The 15,067-nt window shown below is 39.5% G+C and overlaps 1 protein-coding gene across 6 annotated transcripts in view; it reads left to right on the top strand.

The window, feature by feature from the left end:
• Positions 1–15,067, top strand: part of STAG2 (stromal antigen 2) — a 151,845-nt gene that overhangs the window by 46,550 nt on the left and 90,228 nt on the right. The window contains exon 1 of one of the 6 annotated variants that reach the window (XM_039489624.1): positions 6,973–6,988. The exons of 4 other annotated variants lie outside the window; for them this stretch is intronic. The gene's annotated coding sequence lies outside the window, so the exon portion shown is untranslated. Of the gene's footprint in view, positions 1–6,972; positions 6,989–8,267; positions 8,328–15,067 lie in introns of those variants that run through there. One more of the 6 variants, XM_039489622.1, reaches the window with a different exon arrangement.

Genomic DNA, 15,067 nt, shown 5'->3' with positions numbered 1-15,067 from the left:
TATTTACAGTCATTGAGCTTACCTAGAAGGGGCGGGAAACATCTCTCTGCACAGAGAACTCCCTTTATCAGGCCCAGCTAGCCTTTTCTCTTTTGCTTTCCCTCTTGCAGTTCCCTCCTGCACTTTTTTATCCAGTCTGCTTGTTAATGGGCTAATTAGCTCATTACCTACCTACACCTGATCTGGTAATCAGATACTTCTCTCCTTATGCAGGACCTGTGTCAGGGCCTGACTGGCTAAACAGCGACTACAGAATGATGGTTCATTTGCTGAGTCCCAGCACACACTGTCATACTCCATTCGGCCCCTTTTGAAAATTCCAGCCTAAATAGTGAGAGGAGAAACAGAGGTAGAAAAAGTGAAATCATGTATGCTGGCTCAAGTAGTGACTTAATGGAAGAAGAAAGTATAGCACTCTCCTGAGTTCCAGTCCAGTGCCCTATCTGCTGGATCATACTACCTCTTTAATTGAAGCTGTTGCAAATCTGTAGACACCAGTGATAAAATAAAGGTTATTCAGTCTTGGCAACTAGCTACATAATAAAACTATCTTACTGTGTATCCATGTCTTCTGCAGTAAGCAGGCTTTTGTGGAGGGAGGGGAACAATAGGAACACTGTGCTGCTTAGATGGGGCATATTGATCAGGTTGGAAGTTTCCAAGAAGCATGATGAATTAAGTACTCAAATCCCATATATTTGAATGTAATTTCAGTACCTAATTCTTTTAGGCTCTTGAAAATCCCAGCCAACTAATCTTTTCTTAATTGTTTTTTTTTAGTTCTGGGGCAAGTAACTGGTGATTAAATTTACTTATCTGTAATTCTGTTTCTCTAAAGATACCTCTCAGGAATCTTGCTTACTCCAACTTACTTTACTTCAGAGTTTAGAGGTTTCACTTTTGAGGCATTTCTCTTGAACCTTGGTATTCATTTTTCAATAAGGCCTATTTTGATTGTAGGTTGGCCATCCTGAATTGGATTTTATTTTATTTATTCCCTGGGAGCTTCATCTTCCATGCAGTCCAAAGAACTGACTGTAACATCTGGAGGATGTCATTTCTTTACCAAAGTGTGGTGCATGACAACATTAGGGAACTTAGCTCTTGCTCTGTCTCACTACCACTCTTCTCAATGGTTAAAAATATATATATTTATATTTAGATCTAGGAGTTTTGCGAATATTGTGATTAAAAACAAAAAACAAAAAAAACCAACCTCCGGTCTGGGGTGAGAATCCTGTTAAGATGCACTCTTCTGAGAAGCAGACTATAGGTAAGTAATCTTTTTATTAAAAGATGATAGAATCAGATTTCTTATTCAGTTGTTCCATATACTGCAATACGAATATAAAAAAAACTTGTTGCTAAACAATGTAATATGGTTTAAAAACATGCTTGCAAGGCATGCTTAAAATCAAAACAGTACATATATGAAACAGCCTAATTTATTCCTATTATTAAAAAAAAGTTATTTTTCTCCTATTTATAAAAATAATTCTATTGATCAAACTGAGTAACCTTATAACTCTGACTTGTAATAATTACATACCTGTAATCAATATTTTGTAAAGATTAATAAATAACATCAGTATAGATCCAACAACACATTTCATTACAGAACAAAACAAATGGGAGTTTTACCAGTAATTTAATGGTGGTAGAGTTAGGGCACTTGTGAGTGCTTTTGAAAATCTCTCCCTTAATATTTAATATTTCATAAATCTATAACATTTTTGTAATATAGCATTTGAGGTTTGAACTAGACATTTTTGGAACACACTTTAAACCTTTTCTCTTTTTAACAATTTTTTAAAATTCTTGAATTATTAATTTGTTTTGAAGCTATAAGACCAGGAAAGTACACCAGCCTAATTAAGATTGAAGAATGCAAACGAACTCAAGTCATTTGTATCCTGATTGAAAGAGATACCTTGAGGCCTTAGTGCTACTGTAAGATGGTCATAGTTATAAATTGATAAATGTAAATACATCAAAACAATTACAACTTTTTTTTTTACTTCTTCTCAAATATCAAACATATCTGTCATGCCAGGAGGCTAAGATAGGGATGCCTAGGAATCTGTGCTGGGATCAGAGTTGTTGATATAGAAAATGGTGGGAACAGTGAGGCCGAAACACTTACACAAACTACTCATGTTTATGGGTACTAAATTTACTGCAAATAACCACTTGTGGGTAGATTTTTTTTGCGGGGGGAGAGGGAGATCATGGAACGAACTAGATCTTACTGTCGAAAGCTCAGTGAGTACACTTGCTCAGTGTGCAAAAGTTCAAAAAAGTAAATGGTGTTCAATTTTTCTAAAGAAAGGGATGGAGAATAACAGCCGTGTTATATAATGGTATTAGTGGTATACCATAACATTGTTAGTTTTTGGATTTGGTCACCCTATCTTATAAAGGGTAAGGAAGAAATAAAAAGTGTGGAGAAAGGCAACAAAAATTACTAAAGGCATGTAGATCCTTCCACGTGAGGAGAGGTTTAAAAGATTAGAACTACATCAGAGGTGGCATGGCCGAGCTATATAAAACAAGGAATAGATGGTGTATGTAAGGTCAGTCAGAATACTTCTGTTTGCCTTTTATATGTTTGTCCAACATCTTGACAGGGGTGCTTAGTGATGGTATGGGAAAGAGCCTGATGTGCAAGAGGCATACTTCCCATAATAGCTACAGGTCCTCTTGCCCCATGGAAGTTGAAGCGTACTCTGCTCCCTGACTTGCCTGTTGACCTTAGCCTGGGCTCTCTGATGGCGCTGTGCAGTGACTGCACCAGTCTTAACCTGGCTTCTGAAAACTGAATGATTGTGGGAAGGATTTTCCCAGTTATCAGTGGGAATGCTGAATTTCTTGAGGCCTTGCTTGACCTCTTTGCTCAGGAATTTTGGTCTCCTTCTGTGTTGTGGGGAGTTCTTAAGTTGGCAATAGAGCACAGCCTTTTGCAGTCAGTCTTGAGGCATAAATTCTACATGTCCCAACCAGCTAAGTCTGCAAAGGTCCAGCATATTCTGCTTAGACTTTAGGCTGGTTCTTTCAAGGATCTTGTTATTGGTGATCCATTGGTACCAAATAACTCCAAGGATTTTTCTAAGACAATGGAGGTGGAAAAGGTTGAGTCTCTGCTCCTGCTTTTGAAGTACATGACCCTGGTGACAGCTCCTAGCCATCCCTTTCCTGCTGGCTGGGAGACACAGGGAGAGGGAAGGGGTAAGAACAGGCTGTGGTGCCAAATCCCACAAACTCTCTCACTAGTCTAGCAAAAATGCGAAGACCTTCAGAAAGGGCCAGTGCCTGGAGCCACAGTATTGGAGAAGCTCAGCTTCTGTGCGTGATCCTGACATTTGTTTTTCCACAAGAGTGATGAAAGCAAATTGTTTGCCTTTTATTGGGATATTAAACCGTCCTTGGTAGCATCTGGTATGCGGGTAATGGGCCATTGTTATGATAAAAAGACAATGCTGAATTTCTTAAGCATGGAAGAAGTTAAATGTCTATATTTAAAATAGTCTTGTAAAATATTTTAATCCCTTCTATATTAAATATACAGCACTGGAAAAATGCAACATGGCACTCATCTAATGGTTCTAGTCACATTGCAATACACTAGCAATTCACTCTGTGGTTGTGGCTACTGTAATGTAATCAGTTCAGTAGAGCATATGACATGTCCAATATTCACTTCAAGCATTATTCTATGTTGTGCTGTTTTATGTATTTATTGTTTTTGAGTGATTCTGTAATTTGAGTAAAAACAACGAGGAGTCCGTTGTCAGATTTGTTTGGGCATACGCTTTCGTGGGTAAAAAACCCACTTCAGAGTCACTCCATGCAGATGAGGAACTGAGGCATAATGTAGGTTGTGACTTTCCTAAGGTCAAGTAGGAAGTTTGTGGCTCAATGAGAAATTGAATCCCAGTGTACGGAATCATGACCTGTCCGTAAGACCATCATTCTTTTCTTTGCATCACTTCCTGATGAGGTTTATTCTGAATTTTAAGTGTGAAAGTCTCCTTAAGAATTGTGAGCTTTGTTTTTAAAAAAGGAAAGAAAAGAGAGCTGATATAAAACTGTTTATAATTTCTTTCTAAGTCTCTAAGTGTAAATTAACATCAGATAATTTGCTTCTCTTTGTATTGCCATTTATAACAAATTCTGAATTAAACCTGACCCTTTGGCACTGTATGTGGGATTACATATTACTGGGTGGTTTGGTCAGTGGTAACTTTTATATTACAGGTATCTGCTGCTACATTTAAGGAAAGTTTGACTAAAGATATGTTTTAACTTCTTAACACTGAAGTGAACTGCATTTCAGTCTCTTCTCTCAATTTAGCTTAGCTCAAGTGAGGCAGGCCACATTGCAAAATAGCGCTCAAGTTGGTGTATCCACTCTCGCACTGTACTCACTTGTGTGTGATGCCGAGACTTCTGGAGGCACATCCCATAGTCCTTAGTGCTGTAGTAAAATGAATCTCTTTCTAAATTATTTCCCAAGTAAATTGTGGGAGAACTTTTGTCTTTTTTTTTTTTTTTTGGCACATGGAGAGCAGGTATTGGAGCTCTATTGGCAGTTGAGTGGTGCTAGCCTGTGGTTGTGTTAACACCTGATGAGTTGTGCATTCTCAAGTTTTAGCTTATGCCTTGTCACAAGCCAGCCAATTTGAGTTAAAAGTAGTGCTAAACTCAATTTCTTTTGTGTAAGGGACTGGAGTTAGGGGCAAGTTATAATTTGAGTTACTGTATATACTCGTTCATAAGCCAAACATTTCTGGTAAAAAAGTGAATCTTCAAAGAGTGAGGGTTGGCTTATAAACGGGTCTACACAAAAATTTTATGATTTTAAGCTCTATGGAATTATTGAATTGAATGTCTAATACATTGTCATTTTGTTTTCCTGGAGCGTCCGCAGGCATTGAGCCCCTCAGCTCCTAGTGGCCGCGGTTCGCTGTTCCCAGCCAATGGGAACTGCGGGAAGTGGCAGCCAGCATGTCCCTCGGCCTACGCCACTTCCTGTGGTTTGCCATTCCCAGCCAATGGGAACTGTGGCCACTGGGAGCTGAGGGACTCCATGCCTGCGGTCGCTCCAGGTAAACAAAACATCCCGACCTGCCAGCGGCTTACCCTGACAGGCCGGGAGCCAAAGTTTGCTGACCCATTTATTGATGTCAATACTGCAGCCTTTTAAAGTTGCAAAGGCTTTGTTTAGTGGACTAGATTGGCTTGAAATGAATACTAAAAGAGCAATGCTGCAGATCTGCATGACATTTGACCCATGCATTTCACAAAATTGCTATACCTTACAAGCCAGTCAGAAAAATACAATTAACAATAGTACTATAGTACTGGTGTCAGTCTGCTACTGTGTAATTTGATCTCTTCATGCATTTCTGCCAATGGACCGCGTAAGTCTCGAGCCAATATGAAAATATAACGTACGGAATCGATGGAATCTCTAATAAAATAGCCTTTTATCGCCACAGACATGCCAAAGAACAATAATAATTTGACAGTGATAAAGCAGGTGACGTTCCCATATAAAGTCCTACAAAATCTATAACAATAATAGTAATCTATTTTCATAGTAGTATTCAAAATTAATGGAGAAATCAAAATAAAAGTCTGCTTATCACGCAGCGTTCAAACTTAGTTGTTGAATATGCAGAAGCAAACAATAATTGCGCCGCTGTTCGTGAATTCTGTATCAATGAGAAGCAAGTAAGAGAATGGCGAAAAAATAAAACACTAAAAGACATGCCAAGAAGCAAGAAAAAATGTCCAATGGGGTGCGCTTCATTTCCTGAGCTGGAGAAAGAGCTCAATAATTGGGTTGTTGAATGTTGACAATGGGTACAATGTCACTAAAATTGGAATTCGTCCGCGTGCTCTGCAAATGTACAAAGACGACAAATACAAGTCAGTAAAGCCGTCAGTGTTTGTCGCATCAGCGAGTTAGTGTACTTGTTTCTTGAACCATCATGGTCTCTGTCTTTGTCAGCGAACAAAGATAGCGCAATCGCTGCTGAGAGATTTGGAAGAAAAAATCGAATCTTTCCAAAGGTTTATTATAATATATCGAAAGGAATATGCACTTGAGCTGTCACAAATAGGAAATATGGACAAAATACCGATGACATTCGATCTCCCAAGCAACAGAACGGTAACCGGTGTTGGTGAAAAAACAATTTTAATTAAAACCGCTTGCCATGGAAAAAAAATCCATTTTACGGTGATTTTATCATGTTTGGCAAATGGATCAAAGCTCCTTCCTGTTGTTGTTTTTAAAAGAAAAAACCTTGCCTAAAAACATGAAATTTCCTGCTGGTGTCATCCAATGTGCACTTGAAAAGGGATGGATGGATGAAAGTGCGACTACTGAATGGCTGAAAAAAGTGTGGAATAAGAGACAAGGAGCACTTTTCAAGAAACCTGCTATGCTTGTTTGGGACATGTTCAGGGCATGCAAGACGGATGAGGTGAAAGATGTGGCCAAAAAAATGAAAACTACTTGGGCTGTAATATCTGGAGGCTTAACTTCAGTTCTACAACTGCTTGATGTCTGCCTGAACAAACTCTTTAAAGACAAGCTACGCAAAATGTGGTCTGTATGGATGTTCTTAGGCATGGCGAAGTTGACAAAAGGCGGGAATCTTATGAAGCCCAAAATCAGTCTGGTTGCCCAGTGGGTCAAGGACGCGTGGGTGTCCATTCCCTCGGAAACTATAGAAAAATCATTTTGGAAATGCTGTATCAGCAATGCACTTGACGGGTCAGATGATGATGCTATATTTGATGATGACACAACAGAGCCTGATGATGAGAAGGAATCTGAGTCTGAAGATGACACTGCCAACATCTACAATGCAGGAGCAGCTGTGACTGAAGCAGAGTTTAATGAACTGTTTGGTGAATCAGAGACTGATTCGGACTTTGAAGGATTTAAAGACATTTTAAAGTCTTATATTGTTCTGAGGTACTTGTTTTAAATATCCATTTACTGATTTTAAATATTGACTGTAATTTTGAAGGTGAATACATATTTATTATAACAGTTCTTTTGTTAGATTACATTAAAATAATTTTAGCAAAACTTTTGAGTGTTTCTTGTGATGCAAACTTTTAAAATATAGCAGGGATCCTGGCCCTGTAGGGTAAGCCGCTGGTGGGTCGGGATGTTTTGTTTACTTGGAGCGTCTGCAGGCACAGAGCCCCTCAGCTCCCAGTGGCCGCCGTTTGCCGTTCCCAGCCAATGGGAGCAGAGGGAAGTGGCACCAGTGTGTAGAGACGGTCAAAAAAGCAAACAGGATGTTAGGAATCATTAAAAAGGGGATAAAGAATAAGAAGGAGAATATATAATTGCCCTTATATAAATCGATGGTACGCCCACATCTTGAATACTGCGTACAGATGTGGTCTCCTCATCTAAAAAAAAATATACTAGCTCTAGAAAAGGTTCAGAGAAGGGCAACTAAAACGATTAGGGGTTTGGAACGGGTCCCATATGAGGAGAGATTAAAGAGGCTAGGACCTTTTAGCTTGGAAAAGAGGAGACTAAGGGGGGGTTATGATAGAGGTATATAAAATCATGAGTGATGTGGAGAAAGTAGGCAAGGAAAAGTTATTTACTTATTCCCATAATACAAGAACTAGGGGTCACCAAATGACATTAATGGGCAGCAGGTTTAAAACAAACAAAAGGAAGTATTTCTCCACACAACACACAGTCAACCTGTGGAACTCCTTGCCTGAGGAGGTTGTGAAGGCTAGGACTATAACAGCATTTAAAAGAGAACTAGATACATTGATGGTGGTTAAGTCCATAAATGGCTATTAGCCAGGATGGGTAAGGAATGGTGTCCCTAGCCTCTGGTCGTCAGAGGATGGAGATGGATGGCAGGAGAGAGATCACTTGATCATTGCCTGTTAGGTTCACTCGCTCTGGGGCACCTGGCACTGTCAGTAGACAGGATACTGGGCTAGGTGGACCTTTGGTCTGACCCAGTACGGTCATTCTTATGATACATTGTAAATTACTGATATAATTAAATGACTGACTAATGTCACTGGAGACCTCTTCTCTCCTGCCCCCCGCCAACTTTAATGAATCATAATGGTATTACACGTCTTGTTTGTTAAATCTTTAATGGTAAGTTATAGTCAAAGTCCTTCACTTTCAGTTTTTACCAATTTTTTTAAATTGTTTACCAAAATTTTCCCAGGTTTTACAAAACCTATTTATTTTTTTTACCATTTTTTCTCCAAAATTTGACAACTCAAATCAGAATACTGATTAAGAAAATCCAATATACTAGGTAGGTGTGTTTATGCTAATAATAAATTAGTCTAAGGGTATGTCTACTCTACTCGCCGGATTGGTGGGCAGTGATCGATCCAGCAGGGATCGATTTGTCGTGTCTAGTCTAGATCCGATACATCGACCCCAAGCCCTCTTTCATCGACTCATGTACTCCAGCGCCGCGAGAGGCACAGGCAGAGTCTATGTGGGAGCGGCAGCAATCGACTCACCGCAGTGAAGACGTAGCTGTTGATGTAGCTGAAGTTGTATAACTTTGATCGATTTCCTTCCCTCCACCCCCCAGTGTAGACCAGGGCTTGATGTAAATGCAAGGCTGCCTGTTTAAAAGAAGGCAATGTAGTGGAAGATACAAACACACACTTATGTACATATGTGTATGTCAGTGCTCAAGTCCTAAAAAAAGAGATGCTGGAACTCCACAGATCTGTCTACCCACTCTGGAAGGAGAGATGGCAGCTTGGTGAGCTGGGCCGCTCAAGTCACCGAGTTGCTGTCTTTCCTTGCAGAGTGGGAAGCTAGATCAGAAGTACTTTTTGTTGCTTTATTTTCTGTCCTCTCTTCCCCTAATATTTACCCAGATCACTGAAGTAAATTTTTTGCACTGATTTTTCACCTATTTTTTAAATTTTTGCAATAAACACTGACAAGGTTTTCAGGAAATTATAAACAAAATAGAAACGGAAAACAAAGGGCTTTGGTTACAGTATGGCGATGCATCACTGTGGGAGATGCTATAGCTGTAAAAAATTGTAATTTAAATCTTTTTGCAGTTATTTTTGGAACTGTTTACCAAGTTCAGCAAGGTCATGATATAGTTGCCCTTGACATTTTTGTATCCAAGGAGAGTCCAGAGTGATTCCAAATAAATGTGTTTTTTAATTTCACCCAAGATGCAGGAACTTTTGGTGTATTTGAACTGTTTTGTATAGAGATTTGGCAAATGTAAGCAAAATATATTACAGTATGTTTTTAACAATGTATTATAAAGTTTATTGTAAAGAAATAACTAGGTCAACCTCTGGATGACCTGTGTTCTAGAGTTTCTTTAGTTAGCTTTAGGCTAGAGCTCCACCTTGTGATCTTTCAGCATGATACATTTTCTTTTAAAAGTTAATAAGTTAATTATGTTTCAGTAAAACACATGGTGTTCTGAAATTCATCCATAAACTCATAAATCAACTTAATTTTGCCAACAAACACTGAAAGCTGTATGAAATATATAAATAGACAAAATTAAAATGCTTAAGTACTAAAGATATGAAAGATGGTTACAGTTTCATGATAATTAGAGACACATGTTGACCATAGCAGATGCATATACCAGTACCAGGTGCCAAAGGTCTGACTTTAAATCTGTGCTTACTGTGGATAATTCAATTTTTTGCTGGTTGGAATGGCATCTGCAAAATAGACTTTTTGCCGCCTTCTCTGAATTGACTACATCAAAGCATAATTTTTTTGTTTAAAAAGGATCTAATAAGATACTTGTATAACAAAAGCATGTGTCTGCCCTTTTACTGTTTATGGTCCCAATCCTTCTCATAACCTCAGCACCCCTTTGCTGGGGTTAATGTTGTAAACTCCTGTGTCATCCTGCTGATATGTAGAGCATTTTGCGTGCTCATGGTACTATATAAATAATTTATTGATATCTCATATGTTGAGAGAGTTGCTGGCCAAATATTAGGACCCTCCTCTCTTCTGTTTCTCCCCTCCCAAAAAACATAATCCCAGAACACTTCTATTTTGTGTAACACAGACTCTTGAGCTCCAGGATACAGGTTCATATCCCTCTTTTGTTCTATAATTAGAAGTTAGAAATTCAACACTTACTTCAGGAAAAATCATCTGGTTTTCTTTCTTGTTGTCTGTGCTAGAAATCTAATTATGAAATTTACAGTGTGTTGCAAAACTCCAGATATCTAGTTTTAATAGATGGTCTTTAATTTCAGAATGAGAGATGCACCAAATATATAATTTAAATTCTGTGTTGAGATTATTTTTTAACAGTTTATACATTCCTTTACTCAGTTTGTGATGATTATATTCTTTAAAAGTTTGTATCATCCTGTGCTAGAGAATGATACAAACATTTTTCCCAGTAGGGGTTTCATACGTGGTCGCTTAACAGCAGACTAATGTTGAGACTTTGGGACCTTGGGCTGTTTTTATAAATTCTGGATAGGACTGTACTGTGGTGATTACAGATTAGGACTGAGCATTTGACTGTTTCAAAAATAATTGGTCAATTGATGGGTCAAATATTATAAAATAATGTAAAAATGGTCAAATATTTTGAAGCATGAGTCCCTGGCCATCTTGGCTGATAACGATTGATGGACCTATTCTTCATAATTTATCTAATTCTTTTTTAATCCCAGTGATATTTTTGGCCTTCACAACATCCCCTGGCAATGAATTCCACAGGCTGACTGTGCATTGTGTGAAGAAGTACTTCTGTTTTAAATCTGTTGCCTGTTAATTTCATTGGGTGACATCCAGTTGTGTTACGTGAATGGGTGAATAACACTTCCTTATTCACTTTCTCCACCCCATTTATGATTTTGTCGACCTGTGTCATATCCACCCTTTAGTCATTTCTTTTGTAAGCTGAATAATCCCAGTCTTTTTGATTTCTCCTCTTATGGAAGCTGTTCCATACCTCCTAATAATTTTTGTTGCTCTTCTTAGTATTCTTTCAATTCTAATATATCTTTTGTAAGATAGGGCGACCAGAACTGCATGGGCATACCATAGATTTATATAGTGGCATTACAATATTTTCTGTCTCATTATCTATCACTTGCCTGATGATTCCTAACATTAGCTTTTTTGACTGCTGCTGCACAGAGTAGATGTTTCAGATCTCTGAGGTTCCACAAGTACTCCTATTCTTTTTGCGGATACACACTAACACAGCTGCTACTCTGAAACCTGTCTTGAGTGGTACCAGCTGAATTAGACCCCATCATTTTTTGTGTATAGTTGGGATTGTTTTCCAATATGCATTATTACTTGGAGACAAGCGAGCTGATTTTCAGTGGCACTCACGCTGCCCAGGTCCTGGCCACCTGTCTTGGGGGCTCTGCATTTTAATTTAATTTTAAATGTAGCTTCTTAAACATTTTAAAAACCTTATTTACTTTACATACAACAATTTTGTGTGTGTGTGTGTGTGTATATATATATATAAAATATATATATATATAATATATAAATATAACACACACACTTATAGAAAGAGACCTTCTAAAAATGTTAATGTATTACTGGCACGCGAAACCTAAAATCAGAACGAATAAATGAAGACTCGGCACACCACTTCTGAAAGGTTGCCAATCCCTGTTTTAACTAGTTACTGATCCATGAGATGACTTCCCTCTTACCCCATCACTGCTTACTTTGCTTAAGAGCCTTTGGTGTGGGACCTTGTCAAAGACTTTCTGAAAGTTCAGGTACACTGTATCCACTGGATCTCCCTTGTCCATATGTTTTTTGACTCTCAAAGAATTCTAATAGATTGATTGAGGCATGATTTCCCTTTACAAAAGCCATGTTGAGACTTCCCCTATATATCAGACACATAGATGAACACAATAATTCTGTTCTTCACTATCATTTCAACCAATTTGCCTGGCACTGAATAAAGGCTTACCAGCCTGTAATTGCCAAGATTGCCTGTGGAGACTTTTCAAAAATAGGCATCTGATATAGAGGCTGATTTAAGTGATAGGTTACATACCACAGCTAATTTTATTTGAGCTCCTTCAGAACTCTTGGGTGAATATTATCTGGTCCTGGTGACTTAATCCTGTTTTATTTATTTGTTCCTAAACTTCCTTTATTGACACCTCAATCTCTGACGTTTCTTCAGATTTGTCACCTAAAAAGAATGGCTCAGGTGTGGGAATCTCCCTCACATCCTCTTCAGTGAAAACCTATATAAAGAATTAATTTAGCTTCTCTGCGATGGGTTTGTGTTCTTTGAGCGGTCTTTTAGCACCATGATCATCCAGTGGGCCCCATTGATTGTATGGGAGACTTCCTACTTCTGATGTACAGAAATGTTTTTGTTCATTTTTGTATCTTTTGCTAGTTACTCTTCAGATAATTTTTTTGGACTGCTTAATCATTCTTTTACACTTGACATGTCAGAATTCATGCTCCTTTGTATTTTCCTCAGTAGGATATGACTCAATTTTTACAGGATGTCTTTGTTTCTAACCACCTCTTTGACTTTGTTTATCCATAGTGGCATTTTTTTGATCATGTTGCTTTTTTAAAAATTATGATGATAATAATATTTGGGGTATACATACAGTTTGAGCCTCTATTATGATGTCTTTAAAAAGTTTCCATACAGTTTACAGGCATTTCATTCTTGTTAGTGTTCCTTTTAATTTCTGTTTAACTGACTTCCTCATTTTTGTGGTGTTTCCCTTTTTTGAAGTTAAAATTTACAGTGGAGCGTTTCTTTGATATTTCCCACCCCTACAAGGATTTTAAATTTAATTACATTATGGTCACTCTTACCAAATGAATCAGCTATATTCACCTCTTGGACCAGATCTTGTATGCCACTTATGACCAAATCAAGAATTGCCTCTACCCTTGTGAGTTCCAGGACTAGCTGCTCCAAGAAGCAATCATTAATGGTTTCTAGACATTTTACTTCTGCATCCTGTCTTGAGGTGACCTGTACCTCCTGTCCTGAGGTCACAGTTTATTCATTGCATTTTTAAACAGCAATATATTGGGCTGGGTGGTGATGGTCAGTTGTGCACTGGAATAAGTAAAGTGCTGGTTGTGGAGTTACCATTAAGTTAGTGACACCCTCGTGAATATTGCCCCATCCCTCAGGTGGGCAAACGTTTTGGCCTGAGGGCCACATTGGGTTATTAAAATTGTATGGCAGGCCATGAATGCTCACAAAATTGGGGGTGGGAGTGAGGCTCCAGCTGGAGGTGTGGGCTCTGGGGTGGGGCCAGAAATGAGGCGTTCAGGGTGTGGGAGGGGGCTCCGGGTTGGGGTATGGGATAGGGTGAGGGCTCTAGAGTGGGGCTGGGATTAGGGGTTTGGGGTGCAGGAGGGGGCTGCAGGCTGGGATCGAGGGGTTCAGAGGGTGGATGGGGGATGGGGCAGGCTGTTGGGGCACAAGAGGGGGTGAGGCTCTGGGGTGGGGCTGGGAATGAGGGCCTTGGGGCACAAGAGGGGGCTCTGGGCTGGGATTGAGGGTTCGGAGGGCGGGAGGGGGATCAGGGCTGTGGCAAGGGATTGGGTGCAGGCTCCGGGCGGCGATTACTGTAAGCAGCTCCCAGAAGCATGTCCCTTCTCTGGCTCCGAGGCGCAGCCAGGTGACTCTGCGTGCTGCTCAGGCGCCATCCTTGCAGCACCCATTGGCCAGGAACTGCCTGCAGATGGGGCGATGTGCAGAGCCGCCTGGCCACGCCTCCATGTACTACGTAGGAGCTGAAGAGGGGTCATGCCAGCTGCTTTCCGGGAACTGAGCGGGGCAAGCCCCCGACCCTGTTCCCTTGCTGGCGCACTGGAGCGGGGCAAACCCTACTCTGCTACCCGGCGGGAGCTGAAGGTCAGATTAAATGGTCTGACGGGTCGGATATGGCCTACGGGCCATAGTTTGCCTGCCCCTATACTTGATGCATGAGGAGCTTTTGCACTAAGGACGCCAACTGTCTTTTTCACATTGTCTGCTTTGGAATTCAGAAGACTACCTGGAAGCCATGAAAATTTCACCTTGAACAGTTGAAGTTTAGCTAAATTTTAAGCAACTAAGGTCTTATAATGGGAAGTAACTATAGGTGGTATTTCCAGCTCTGCCCATAATAGTTCACTGTTGCAGTAGATGGCAGTACTTTTTAATTTTTTGTCCAGTATTAGTTTTCTTGCTAGCATTCTAGATGGACCAATAAACTGCTGTAGCAATTCTTATGCTTCTGTTTGTAACGGGGATAATATCTATATTGAGGAGCTGTTGAGAATTAATCAGATACAGCTTGTTAAAATGCTTTCAGTATAAAAATTGATGTTAATCTGGCATATTAAACACACTGAAGAGTAGACCAGCAGAAAAGTCAATATCTCTTAAACCCCCTTTTTGTGTATTTTTAACATGTACTACATGTGGCATGTAGTATACACTTGCCGCATGCCCCACTAGCACCGATATAAATAAGGCTCTGCTTGGGCGAGTAGTGTAAAGATGCATCAGAAGTTTAGGGTATGCACCCTAAATGGTTCACAGTGCCTTTTATGTCAACACTTCTATTTTTAGCAGTTAAGTGTCCCACTGCCTCCCTTCTGCCAAAGCTTTTCCCCTTTGGTGAAAGGTTTTGGCAGCTCCCTTCTGTCGGAGCTTTTCTCCGCTGCCTTCTCCTTGCCAGAGCCTTTCACTGCATTGTGGACACTGCCTGCTTTTTTCACTGTGGTGTGTAGCTACTGCCGATGTAGACAAGGCCTTAGTTCAAAGAAGAAATTGAGGTTTTGTTCTTTAGATTAGTCTTCTAAAATGATCTAGACTAATAAGGAATGCATGCATATTCTCCTTGCCGCTTCTACTGAGATTTTTTTCCCCCTATATATCATTTACCATGTTTTGCTGTATGTTTTTTTAATATTGTGATGCTGTTGCAGGAGTTTGGGGAGAGATTTTGGCGGGGGAAACAGCACTTATAAAAATTTGTAATTTAAAAGGAGAAAAATAAACTTCTGATCTTC

Source organism: Mauremys reevesii, linkage group 9 (assembly GCF_016161935.1).
Source record: "Mauremys reevesii isolate NIE-2019 linkage group 9, ASM1616193v1, whole genome shotgun sequence".
In the NCBI taxonomy this organism is placed as follows: Eukaryota; Metazoa; Chordata; order Testudines; family Geoemydidae; genus Mauremys; species Mauremys reevesii.
Note: the sequence above shows the minus strand (reverse complement) of the source record. Positions and strands in the feature narration are given on the sequence as shown.